The 14,155-nt window shown below is 39.6% G+C and overlaps 1 protein-coding gene across 1 annotated transcript in view; it reads right to left on the bottom strand.

Annotated features, from left to right (window-relative positions):
* YDJC (YdjC chitooligosaccharide deacetylase homolog) overlaps nucleotides 1-14,155 on the bottom strand; it is a 79,121-nt gene that overhangs the window by 64,669 nt on the left and 297 nt on the right. The gene's annotated exons all lie outside the window — the stretch shown is intronic.

Here is a 14,155-nt window from a genome sequence, read left to right as displayed (position 1 = left end):
TTTCAAAGGAACAAGATCTTCCTGTCTATAAATCAGTCCAGATTGGAATGCATAGATAGAACTGTTTGCAGAAAAATGCAAGTGAAGTCTGTGTTGTGTGATTATTTTATTAGGTTTATAATGCTGTTTAGCAAATGTTTTTGTTCATTTAACTTAGTTTAATTATATATTCTGTGTTGTGTGATTAATTTATTAGGTTTATAATGCTATTTAGCATTTAAAGTCTTCATTTCAAAGCTTTAAAAATAATGCATTAGGTGTTACTTATGACAATTTTGAGAGGGGCCTGGAACCTATCTCCCTCACTTCCCATTGACTTACATTATAAACTGGGTTTCAATTTACAATGGTTTTGATTTACAACCATTCCTTCTGGAACCTAACTCTGGCGTAAACTGAGGGCTACCTGTATAGGGTAGGGCATTTTATTATTTTGGGGGGCTTTTTTATTTTATTAGGGGGCTTAGATTAGGTGTAATTAGTTTAAACTTCTTGTAATTTTTTTTATTTTTTGTAATTTAGTGTTGTTGTTTTTTGTACTATAGTTTAGTTTATTTAATTGTATTTTTAGATAATTGTAGTTAATTTATTTAATTAATTGAATGATAGTGTAGTGTTAGGTGTATTTGTAACTTAGGTTAGGATTTATTTTACAGGTAATTTTGTAATTATTTTAACTAGGTAGCTATTAAATAGTTAAATAACTATTTAATAGCTATTGTACCTAGTTAAAATAAATACAAAGTTGCCTGTAAAATAAAAATAAATCCTAAAATAGCTACAATGTAATTATGAATTATATTGTAGCTATCTTAGGGTTTATTTTATAGGTAAGTATTTAGTTTTAAATAGGAATAATTAAGTTAATAATAGTTATATTATTTAGATTTATTTAAATAATAATTAAGTTAGGGGGGTGTTAGGGTTAGACTTAGGTTTAGGGGTTAATAAATTTAATATAGTGGCGGCGACGTTGGGGGCGGGAGATTAGGGGTTAATAAATTTAATGTTGGTGGCGGCGGTTTAGGGGTTAAACACTTTATTTAGGTGCAGCGGGGTCCAGGAGCGGCGGTTTAGGGGTTAATACATATAATGTAGGTAGCGGTGGGCTCCGGGAGCGGTGGTTTAGGGGTTAATACACTTTATTCGTTATTTCAGTGGGGGATTGCGGTTGACAGGTAGATAGATATTGCCCATGCGTTAGGTGTTAGGTTTTTTTTTGGAAGGCATTTTAGGGAGTTACGGTGCTCCCATACTCAGCGCAAGGCCTGCTACGGCTGCATTTTATGGCGAGGTGAAAATGGAGTAAGATTTCTCCATTTTCGCCACGTAAGGCCTTGCGCTGGATATTGGATACCGATTTACAACGTGGTCCCATGTTAGCCTATGGGAGTAAGAATTGCGGGCGACGGGTGAAATATACGGGCGTAAGTTGTATGCCGTATATGTGATACCAAACCCGCACAAAAACGGGTGACGCTGTAATTATATGTTGTTATGTTAATTACATAAAGTAAGATCATGCATATATATACATAAATAAAATACAACATAAGAACAATAGAAAATAAAAATAATAATAATAAAAATCAAAAATATAAATAAGGCAAGATAGACAAAATCAAATAAATATAACAATAAATACAAAATAATTAAAGAATAAACAGTAATGAAAACAATAAATAAATATAAACATATTAAAAACTAAATATAAATGATAAATTATTAATTATTGAGTACATAATCATAATTAAAGATTATGATTAAATATATATATATATATATATATATATACACAGTATATATATATATATACACAGTATATATATATATATATATATATATATATATATATACTGATCAGTGTTTGTATCTGAGTGTATGTATGTGTATTTTGTGTGTATATACTGTATGTGCATGTTCAAGTGTATATATTTGTGTTGATGGGTGTTTGTATCTGTATAGGTATTTTGTGTGTGTTTGTGCATGAGTAGAGATGTATGTGTTTATTGGTGCCTGTAATCATGTGTTATGTATGCATGGATTGAAAGGCGTCTTGTGGTTTGTACTGCATGTATATATACCAAAGCATTTCCCCAAACCATGGCACCAAAGTTTAGATGCAACCTTCCCCAAAGGCACCTTTTGATCTCAACACATAATGCTCAGCACTAACAGAAAACTTGTCTATAGTTCTCAATATAAAGCAGGTTTAATGCTGATTCTCCTGCTGCTGCCTGAGTTATTGGTTACTGAGCAGCTTTCAGGCTATCTTATAGTAAGCTTATGAAGTAATTCCTTCAGACCTTTTTGTGTTTAAGTTTTAAAGGGACAGTCAACACCAGAATGGTTGTTGTTTAAAAAGAAAGATAATCCCTTTACTACCCATTCCCCAGTTTTGCATAACCATCACTGTTATAGAAATACACTTTTTACCTCTGTGATTACCTTGTATCTAAGCCTCTGCAAACTGCCCCCTTGTTTCAGTTCTTTTGACAGACTTGTATTTTAGCCAATCAATGCTCACTCCAGGGTAACTTCACGTGCATGAGCTTAATGTTATCTATATGAAACACATGAACTAATGCCCTCTAGTGGTCAAAATGCATTCCGATTAGAGGTAGTCTTCAAGGTCTAATAAATTAGCATATAAACCTCCTAGGTTTAGTTTTCAACTAAGAATGCCAAGAGAACAAAGCAAAATTGGTGATAAAAGTAAATTGTAAAGTTATTTAAAATTACATCCCCTATTTAAATGATGAAAGTTTTTTTTGGACTTGACTGTCCCTTTAATGTCTGAGTATAAGGGGATGTCTGTAGATGTTTGTATGTTCATGAACATGTCTGATGGTGCTTGCGTTCATGTCATTAAGGATTAGCTTAAAGGAGGGCCCATAAATCTAGCTTGTAGGGGGGCCTTGAAAAAAATGGTTCCGCTTCTGTGCGAGCAGTAAATGGTAACAGTCTGCAGGCATGCTTTTACAGAGCGAGGTGGTGAAATGGGGCGGCCTCACGGCACGTGACTGACTGAATGTGAAAATGGTGGGCATTTTAAGAATATGTGATGGACCTGCTTGCTTGGCATTGTGTCAGTCATGGTGATTCTGTAAAATCTCATTGTTGATGCTTTTGAGTGAGTTGATTAAAATAAGGAATTGCAGTTGCAAGCCTGGTTACTTTTTCCAAGGTTGTTTGAATCTCTGATATTTAGCAGCTTTCACACGGTGTGCTACTTCAAGCTAATTTCTCCTGTCATGTCAGACCTGTGGTTCAGTACAAGGAGCAGACATTTTACCTGTATTCTCAAGCTGTAAGGTAACAAACTTTTTCTTTTCATTGTAGCTAAATCTCTTGCGCCTAGATTTAGAGTTCTGCGTTAGCCGTCAAAACCAGCGTTAGGGGCTCCTAACGCTGGTTTTGGGCTACCGCTGGTATTTAGAGTTGTGTAGGTAAAGGTCTAACGCTCACTTTGCAGCCGCAACTTTTCCATACCGCAGATCCCCCTACGCCATTTGCGTATCCTATCTTTTCAATGGGATCTTTCTAACGCCGGTATTTAGAGTCTTGGCTGAAGTGAGCGTTAGAAATCTAACGACAAAACTCCAGCCGCAGAGAAAAGCCAGGAGTTAAGAGCTTTCTGGGCTAACGCCGGTTCATAAACTACTGTGCTCTAAAGTACACTAACACCCATAAACTACCTATGTACCACTAAACCGAGGCCCCCCCACATCGCCACCACTCTAATACATTTTTTTAACCCCTAATCTGCCGACCGCACACCGCTGCAACCTACATTATCCCTATGTACCCCTAATCTGCTGCCCCTAACACCGCCGACCCCTATATTATATTTATTAACCCCTAATCTGCCGCCCCCAACGTCGCCGCCACCTATCTAACGAAATAAATTAGTTCTTTTTTTATTTTTTGTACTTTAGTTAGTTTATTTAATTGTATTTATTTGTAGGTATTTGTATGTAATTAGTTTATTGATAGTGTAGTGTTAGGTTTAATTGTAACTTAGGTTAGGATTTATTTTACAGGTAATTTTGTAATTATTTTAACTAGGTAGCTATTAAATAGTTATTAACTATTTAATAGCTATTGTACCTGGTTAAAATAAATACAAAGTTGCCTGTAAAATAAATATTAATCCTAAAATAGCTACAATATAATTATTATTTATATTGTAGCTATATTAGGGTTTATTTTACAGGTAAGTATTTAGCTTTAAATAGGATTAATTTATTTAATAAGAATTATTTTATTTCGTTAGATAAAAATTATATTTAACTTAGGGGGGTGTTAGGGTTAGGGTTAGACTTAGCTTTAGGGGTTAATACATTTATTAGAGTAGCGGCGAGGTCCGGTCAGCAGATTAGGGGTTAATACTTGAAGTTAGGTGTCGGTGATGTTAGGGAGGGCAGATTAGGGGATAATAATATTTATTATAGGGTTTTTGAGGCGGGAGTGAGGCGGATTAGGGGTTAATAACTTTATTATAGTAGCGGCGAGGTCCGGTCGGCAGATTAGGGGTTAATAATTGTAGGTAGGTTGCGTCGACGTTGGGGGCGGCAGATTAGGGGTTAATAAATATAATATAGGGGTCGGCGGTGTTAGGGGCAGCAGATTAGGGGTACATAGGGATAACGTAGGTTGCGGCGGTGTACGGAGCGGTAGATTAGGGGTTAATAATAAAATGCAGGGGTCAGCGATAGCGGGAGCGGCAGATTAGGGGTTAATAAGTGTAAGGTTAGGGGTGTTTAGACTCGAGTACATGTTAGGGTGTTAGGTGCAGACTTAGGAAGTGTTTCCCCATAGGAAACAATGGGGCTGCGTTAGGAGCTGAACACTGCTTTCTGTTTTTTTTCAGCTCAAACGGCCCCATTGTTTCCTATGGGGGAATCGTGCACGAGCACGTTTTTTAAGCTGGCCGCGTCTGTAAGCACCGCTGGTATTTAGAGTTGCAGTGGCGGTAAATTATGCTATATGCTCCCTTTTTGGAGCCTAGCGCAGCCCTTCTGTGAACTCTAAATACCAGCAGTATTTAAAAGGTGCGGGGGGAAAAAAGCATGCGTAGCTAACGCACCCCTTTGGCCGCAGAACTCTAAATCTAGGTGTTGGTTTTCTTGAGTTATCTCAAATATTTATATCTGTAGTGTATTCTTTTTTTTTTGGTGTGGGTGGGGCCCTTTATGGATTCTTGCACCGGGGCCCTGAGGTCCCTAGTTACGCCGCTGACAGTCTCTCCATGCTTATTTATTTACACGCATGGCTTTCGTCTGGGCCCCTTTACGACCTGGGCTATATGTTTAGTACAGCATTAAAAAATGTTATAGCCTGTTTGAGACTCATTTCCTGATTAATATTGTGCAATTTATGTTTGCCCTCCCTTCTCTTGTTATACCCATTATGTAGATATATTTTATTTTTCTTTAATTACTATCAGCAAGGTTTCCATAGGGTCAGTTTCAGACTAATATTTCCAGCGATAAAGATTTTTTTATGGCTTATTATCTAGAGTCTGCTTAAAAAAATAAGTCCAACACTTGTAAGGCAAAATTGTATTACATGTTAGTTATATATTTTACACTTTTTAATAGTTAAGAAAAATAATGTTCTGTATGTGTGTTTGTACCTGCATTTGTATGTGTGCATGCGTTGTCTGTATGAATCTGTTTTTCCCTGTGTGTCTGTCTCTTTGCATGTGTGCCTGTAGCCATATTTATATGTATTTGAGTTTGTGTATTTGTGTGTCTGGCCCTGATGTGGTGTGTGTATAAGATTGTGTATATCACACACACACAACATCAGGGCCAGACACACAAATACACAAACTTACATACATATAAATAGGCCCACAGGCACACATGCAAAGAAACACACACACACAGTTACAGCCCTGGCACTCTCAGCAAACATGCTATTTGCAAAAATGCTCCTGTACTGCTGAGCGTGTCTGGAGGAAACCTCACTCTGAACCTGATTTCATCCACTATAAATTTATTCTTCTTTCATACACTTCTGCCCTTCACTTAGCCAAGCAAACCTACTTCTCTTCTCTCATATCTACTCTTTCCTCAAACTCTAAACAACTCTTCTCCACCTTTAACTCTCTCCTCTACCCACCTGCTCATTACTATCTTCCTCATGCCTTACCACAAGCCTGCTCGACCCTATCCCTTCCCATCTAATACCCTCCCTGTCTTCCACCCTCACTCCTGCTCTTACTCATATCTTCAACCTATCTCTCTCTACCGGTTCATTCCCATCTTCTTTCAAACATGCAAAGGTCACTCCCATATTCAAAAAACCCTCCCTTGACCCTAATTCTCCTGAGAACTACCACCCCATATCACTGCTTCCTCTAACATCAAAACTCCTCAAAAAACTAGTTTACAATCGCCTAACCCACTTCCTGTCCACCAACTCCTTGCTTGACCCCCTGCAATCTGGATTCCGCCCAAACACTCAACTGAGACTGTCCTTACCAACGATCTTATTTCTTCTGAAAGAAATGGCCCCTACTCTATACTCATCTTACTTGACCTCTCTGCTGCCTTTGACACAGTTGACCACCCCCTCCTCCTACAGACCCCTAGCTCTTTTAGTGGTGACACTGCTCTTTCTTGGATTCACTCTTATCTTTCTCATAGGTCTTTTTCTGTGTCATTTGCCCCTTACTCCTTTCCAATACCTCTGTCTGTTGGAGTACCTCAAGGATCTGTTCTGGGTCCTCTACTCTTCTCCATTTATACTTCTTCACTGGGTAAACGTATAAACAGTTACGGCTTCAAATATCACCTCTATGCTGATGACACCCAGATCTATTTCTCCACCCCTGCTCTCTCTCCCTCTGTCCTTTCTCATGTCAGCGACTGCTTATCTGGTATTTATTCCTGGATAGCCTCCCACCACCTAAAGATTAACATGTCCAAGACTGAGCTCCTTTTAATCCCCCCCTCAAGTTCTACGCCGACTACTGACTTTTCTATCCCTGTCGATGGCATCACCATCTGCACAAGTCCGTTGCCACAGAGTTATACTTGACTCAAATCTATCCTTCGTCCCCCACATCCAATCGCTTTCTTCATCCTGCCACAACCACCTATGCAATATTTCCAAGATTCGCCCTTTTCTGAGCGCTAACACCACAAAGCAAATAATCCACTCCCTTGTTATTTCCCGACTTGACTACTGCAATAACCTACTTACTGGCCTTCCTCTTTCACGCCTTTCCCCCCTTCAATCCATCCTAAATGTGTCTGCATGTCTCTGCAAGTTCCTTTATTGGCTCCCTATTAACAGCAGAATTAAATTCAAAATCCTCACCCTTACATACAAAGTTCTCACCAACGCCGCTCCCCACTACCTATCCTCTCTAATAAACAAGTATACTCCGGCCCGCCCACTAAAATCCAACAATGACCTGCCCCTTGCATCTTCGACTATCACCTCCTCCCATGCTAGACTGCAGGACTCCTGTTGTGAAGCACCTACCCTCTGGAATACTATCCCTCATGCTGTTAGGCTTTGCCCTAATCTTTCTTCCTTTAAATGTTCCCTGAAGACTTTTTTGTTCAGAGAAGCCTACCAACCAACTCGGTAATAAATTAATTTAAATTACCTAACATTTCCCTCATCTAACTCTGCATTAACATTTTTCTCACTCTTGCAGTCCTCACCTCCAGTTTCTCAACCTCCTACCCTTCTAGATTGTAAGTTCCCTCTGAAATAGGGCCCTCAATTCCTCCTGTATGTGTTTGTAAAATGTTGTCTTGTCTCTTACAAGTTTGATCTCATTGTTTTATTTAAATGAATTGTACCCATGGACAGCGCTGCAGAATAGGTTGGCACTTCATAAATAAAGTATAATAATAATAATAATAATAATAATATGTGTTTGTGTGTGTGCCTTACATACCATACAATAGATCCCCTTTCACATTCTCTATGCACTGGTACCTTTTTTGAAGTTTTGTATTTGACAAGCATTGAGTGGTCATTTGAAGGGACATGAAATACTTTAAGATTTGTAATATAAAACAATTATGCAGTAAAACACATTTGCAGTATACATTCATTATTTCTTTTCCCTGGTATTGCTGTACAATTCTTGCTTTTGTGAAAATATTGTGTGACCAGATAGGCTGATAAGCAAATTGCGTAACATGTTTCTTTCAAATTCTAACAATTGTCTAGACCTGCTATAAACTATCCTATCATATAGCTACCCCTAGTTGGTAAGGAGATATACATACTTACCATTTTTATGCTATGCAAAACTAAACAAGTGTTCTCTCCAGCCCCTCCAGTTTAGCATTATTGTATAAAGCTGATTTTGTAAAGGAGAGATTTTTGTTTTATTAATGTAGAATTATGAGGTCCTTCAAATAATTTTAGAAAGGCAAATTATAGAGTGGGGGCTGGTTATCTCACTATACAAAGTTCTGGATGTGGACGACACATACATTACAAAATAATGCTAAAAAATACATTTTGGGACCTATTTATTATGTGTCTGTCCGACATGATCCGATCAGCGGATCATGTCCGACAGACATCGCTGAATGCGGAGAGCAATACGCTCTCCGCATTCAGCATTGCACCAGCTGCTCTTGTGAACTGCTGGTGCAACGCCGCCCCCTGCAGATTCGTGGCCAATCGGGCGCTAGCAGGGGGTGTCAATCAACCCAATTGTATTCGATCAGGTTGAATTGCGGCGATGACTGTCCGCCTCCTCAGAGCAGACGGACAGGTTATGGAGCAGCGGTCTTTAGACCGCTGCTTCATAACTGGGGCGCGATCTGATATACGGCGTAGTTTTCAGCACAAGCGAAGGAACCCGCGCCGCCCGTAATTTCACCTCGCACATCGAGCTATCCAATATACGGCTCCTTCAAATGCTAAAGTGGCATCAGTAGGACAAACTGGCATTGTTCCGAAAAGTGCGCAAATACACATTTTAGTCATCGCAAGTACGCCAGTGTTTTGTTCACGTAAAGTCTCAATAAAGTGTAGTTTTATGCAAATTTGGCTAAGACTCGTAAAAATTACCCAATACTCCATCTAAAACTGCGCAACGTAATTACGCTATTCAAAAGTCATATATAAACCCATGCACAGCCGCCATTTTCTTCAGTGTGTTTGGATGGTTCGTTGAGCTACAGCACACTACAGTGAGTTTAGGATTAGTAAGAGTAGTGAGAGAGGCGCAGCATAATAGTTAGTTAAGTCGGATTTTTGTTTGGGTAAGCTTGTACATTTACTTACACTTATTTTTACATATTGCACACATATTGCATACATACATATACAAAATACACAACACTTTTTTTTCTAACACCTCACACATTTTATTTCAATTTTACAGTGTGATAGGCTGAGTGTTTGGTTGTGATTGTGTGTGATTGAACTGGGAGTGAGTGTGAGTGTGTGAGTGTGTGTAGTTTGAGGATGGCAGGGAGAGGTAGGGCGGAGGGGAGGAGGGGAGCGGAGTTGCAGGGAGAGGAGCAGCGGGGTCCCCATCAGGGAGTTAGTGGAGTGGGGAGAAGGAGAGTTAGAAGGGATGATGGGAGGGGAGATGCCCAGAGACCAGGCACACTTAGAAGAGGGACAGAGGGTGCACATGGGGACAGAAGGGGGGAGGAGGGAGAGGATAGGGAGGAACCCACACCAGGGACATCCCAGGGAGGAAGCCAGGTGGCCACAGAGGAGGAGCGCATGAGATGCCCAAACTTCTCATTTGATGAGAATGTTGCGCTAGCCCAGGCCATCATGGACAACCACAGTGCCCTCTTTGGCCAGGAGAATGGCAAAGGCGTTGCCCGAACGCATATGGCAGCATGGTTGGCAGTAGAGGATGCTGTAAACAGTGTGGCCCCGCAGAGGAGGACTGTCGAGGGACTTAAAAAAAGGTGGAACGATTGCAAGAGGCGGGTGAAAGAGAAGATGGGCAGGAAGCCATGCACCAGAGGGGAACAGACGGTGGTCCACCCTTGGAAGCAGAATACAACGTCTGGCAGGAGATGATACAGGAGTATCACAGCAGTCCGTGGACTTCCAGGGGCTCGTGACTCAGGGATTGCAACCACAGCACCTCATGCTGGTGAGTAACATCCCACACACTAGTATCATATGTATTTGAGATATAACATCCTTTAATGTCACACTTCATTTACACAATGAGGAGCATGGTATTTGGCCTACTAACAAAAACATCTACAATTATATTTGACATTAATGCTACTTAACACAATGCAATTCATGATATGAGGTGGAATAGTGCAATACTAACATGTCTCAGAGTAACACAGGCCACAAGCCACATGTAGAGTTTTCAGTAAATGGACACTATAGCCATCACAATACTTTTAGCTCAGAAAGCAGGTTATGTGCCTACATCAGGCTAAAGTAAATTGTGTGACCATAGTGTCACTTAAAGAACACATTTTCTCCATCACTGACATGTACACATAACTATTGTATGAAACACATACCTGTATGCTGTGCAGATTAAAATCCCTCATATCACAAATCACATTGTGCACATGCATGTTATACAGTTTGACATGAGAATGAGTATTGTCCCTAGCATGTATCAATGTATATTGTATGCCCACATGGACATATATATGATTGTACTAATCCCTATCATCATTTGACTCCTCCTCAGAACCTCCTGTCACCAGGCTGCAAACAGGCATGCTGCCACCTCCACCACCACCACCAGTCACAGGCATGCAGCCACCTCCACCACCAGTCACAGCCATGCAGCCACCTCCACCACCAGTCTTCAGGCAGCAACATGGACAGTATGCTCCCAGGCATCAGCAGGGTTGGATTGCCTCCGTTGAGGACCCAGAAGTGATGCCACCACCATTGGCATACGACCCCTGGAAAGATACCTGGCCTGAGGAATATCCTTTTGGCTTTGAGGGGGAGCCAAGTCAGCCACAAAGGGTCGATGTCTTTATCCCCCCAACACAAAATCAGGCCAGTCATGGCTTTTCCACACAGGGGATGTCGCAAGATATGCAAACTAGACAGGCTGAGTGGTCACACACTAGTCGTCAATGGGACTACCAATCCAGCCTGAGAGCTCCACCATCCGCTTCCCTTGGGAGATCTCCACCATCCGCTTCCCTTGGGAGAGCTCCACCATCCTCAGATGAGCATATAGCTGATGTTGTCCCTGAAGCACCAGCAGCTGAAGTTGTCCCTGAAGCACCAGCAGCTGAAGTTATCCATGAAGCAGATGCAGCTGAAGTTGTCCATGAAGCAGATGCAGCTGAAGTTCTCCATGATGCACCAGCAGCTGAAGTTGTCCCTGAAGCACCAGCAGATAGAGCAGAACCTGCACCTAGAATCACTGCTGCTCAAGAGCCTGTAGATCCACTGTATTCTCCCCTGGGCGAGGAATACATTTCACTCCAGAGGAGGCTCATAACAAGCTGCGAGAGCATTCAAAGAGGCCAACAGAGGTTTCATAGGAGCCAAGAGAGGTTACTCAATCGTAGCATCAAGCTGCAGAGGGACATTGCAGCCTCATTAAATGGAATTGTTCAAAATCGGTCTCAGATGATGAGAATCCAGTCTGATATGCAGATGCAGATGGACAATAGATGGCGGGAACAAAACCAACTCTTGGGTGTGTTGGTTGAGCACTTCACACACCAGCAGGACACTGCCTCCAGCCTTTCATCTGTGGCCAGCACTCCAGCAGAATCATCTGAAGCATCCCAAACCAGGAGAACCAGGAAATCCACTCCAGTCACCTCTGCCCCCTCATCCAAGAAGCCGGAAAAAAAAATTCTTATAGTTCACCATAAATCTTGTCCTCTGTTATTTACCATATAATTGTCATCCATATCCATGTGAGGGGTGTTTTAGTACACTAATATTGTTAAAACATATAATAAGGCCTGTGTGGAAATGGCCCAAAAAAGGTAATATTATCCTGTTTCTGACATATTCTTGTACTATAACTCCCATCCACAATAGTTGTTTCTGAAGGGTACATATAGTAATATTCACTTCTAAGATGTAAATCAATGTATCTCACATCCAATATAAATTGACCCATTGGTATATATAGTAGTGATGTTACTGATAGGGTGGGCATTATCAGGTGTTTTAAGTCTGCAGGTGAGAGGTTGTGGTGTGTGTGATTGGTTTAACACAATTGCAAAGAGGCAGCCTTCAAGAAGGTGTTAGAAATGATCATATGAGCCATCCTAGGTTTTGCTTTCAACTAAGAATACCAAGAGAACAAAGCAAGTGTTCTAATTAAATCTGAAAGTAGTTTGAAATAACATGCCCTATTTAAAAGAAGAAGGTTTTCTTTGGACTTGACTGTCCCTTTATATATTTTGGCATCAGTGCCAAGCTGTGTTAGCATTAGAATAAATTACACTCCAGTGGGTTCTAAAGAGATGAAGGTAATCCAATTGAAAGTAAATAAGCAAGTATATGTCCACAATGTGATAAAGTACCTACAAGCTCAATCCATTTGATTATGTTGTGGCTTCAAACTATTTCAAATACACAAATAAAACTTAAAAAAGCAATATCATAGTATACTGTCCCTTTAACCTTGAGATGCTGCTTAAATGTATGTGTTTGTTAAGGCTTCCAGGGAGTTACGTTGGTTTTTTAGTCAGTGCAAGGGCTCCTGCGCCTGCAATTTGTGGCGAGATGAGAATGGAGTAGATTTTCTGAAATCTGCGCGCGTAAGTACTTACGCTGTATATTGGATACCAAACTGCGCGTGTTTTGTATGTCAGTCTATGGGTAAAAATAATACGGGCGAAGGCAGAAATATACGCGCGTAAGTTGTATGCTACGCCGTATATGTGATACCAAACCCGTGCATATCGGATCGGGCCCCTGGTGTTTCTGGCGAGCCTGAAGGCTGGCCAGAAACACGTAGCTTGATAAATAGGCCCCTTTATGTGGCTTCTCTCAATGCCAGTAAGCTTTTGATCAGTAGACACATAGGGCTAGATTACAAGTGGCGCAGTATTTTTTTTTCGCAATTGCGAAAACTCAGCTAGAGTTAGGCTTTTTGCACTAGTCGGCTTGCGTTCGTATTACAAGTTTTAAAAAAAAAACGTATTTTACACTAGCAGTAACCCGAATAGCACGAAAAACCTAAATTACGTTTTTTAAAACCTAACACCCATAGCGCAAACAACATAGCATATTCGCATTAGCAAATCTGAAATATTTACAGTAAATACATAGTTAAATATGAATATTGCATAAATCTGTTTTATCATGTTTTCAGCTACTTAATGGCAAAGGGCTCTAATGCACTTTTATAATATATATATACATATTTTAATATATATGTTTATACAACATATATATATATATTAATGTTTTTATATGTGTATATATGCCTGTAAATACATATATAGACATATTTATATATATATATATATATATATATATATATATGTATATTAATTTCCCAGAAAAGATAAGCACAGTCTTAAAATGTCACAGCCGCCAGGGTGCACTTCCTGTTAGTGTAGACAATGTTCTGTAAACTTGACATTTGACAAAGGTGTTGATAAAACACCGAAACGTTATGTCTTTTACGAGATGTTTCTGAATATGAATTAAATTTTGGATACTGTGCTAAAGTCCAGTGAGTGCCTTTTTTTCTATGGGAATTATATATATATATATATATATATATATATATATATATATATATATATATATATATATATATATATATATATATATATACATACAAATACATCTTTACAATTGTATCTGCCATTTGGCTGCCTTTTTTTTCTACCACCATCTTGAGATATGAGCCCTTATAACTTTTTTTTGTGCAATATTTTTTTTTTTAAATATTTTTTATTAGACAGTGTTAATATAAGTGTAACTGTACTTTGTAATGTATTTTTGAAGTGTTCTGTGCAACTTTTTTGTTTCGGAAAGGGTTGAAGCTCCACTTGCAAAATCAGCGCAATGAAAATGGCTAGCAAAAAAAAAAACAATTACACTAGCGCAAAACGGTTTGCGCCTCATGTGTAATGTAGCCCATAATGGGGATACAGGTTACTCACACTTTTACATGCATTATTACATCCAAATATTTTCAACAGTTAACAGAATGCATTTACAATGTCTA

This window comes from Bombina bombina, chromosome 2 (assembly GCF_027579735.1).
Source record: "Bombina bombina isolate aBomBom1 chromosome 2, aBomBom1.pri, whole genome shotgun sequence".
In the NCBI taxonomy this organism is placed as follows: domain Eukaryota; kingdom Metazoa; phylum Chordata; class Amphibia; order Anura; family Bombinatoridae; genus Bombina; species Bombina bombina.
Note: the sequence above shows the minus strand (reverse complement) of the source record. Positions and strands in the feature narration are given on the sequence as shown.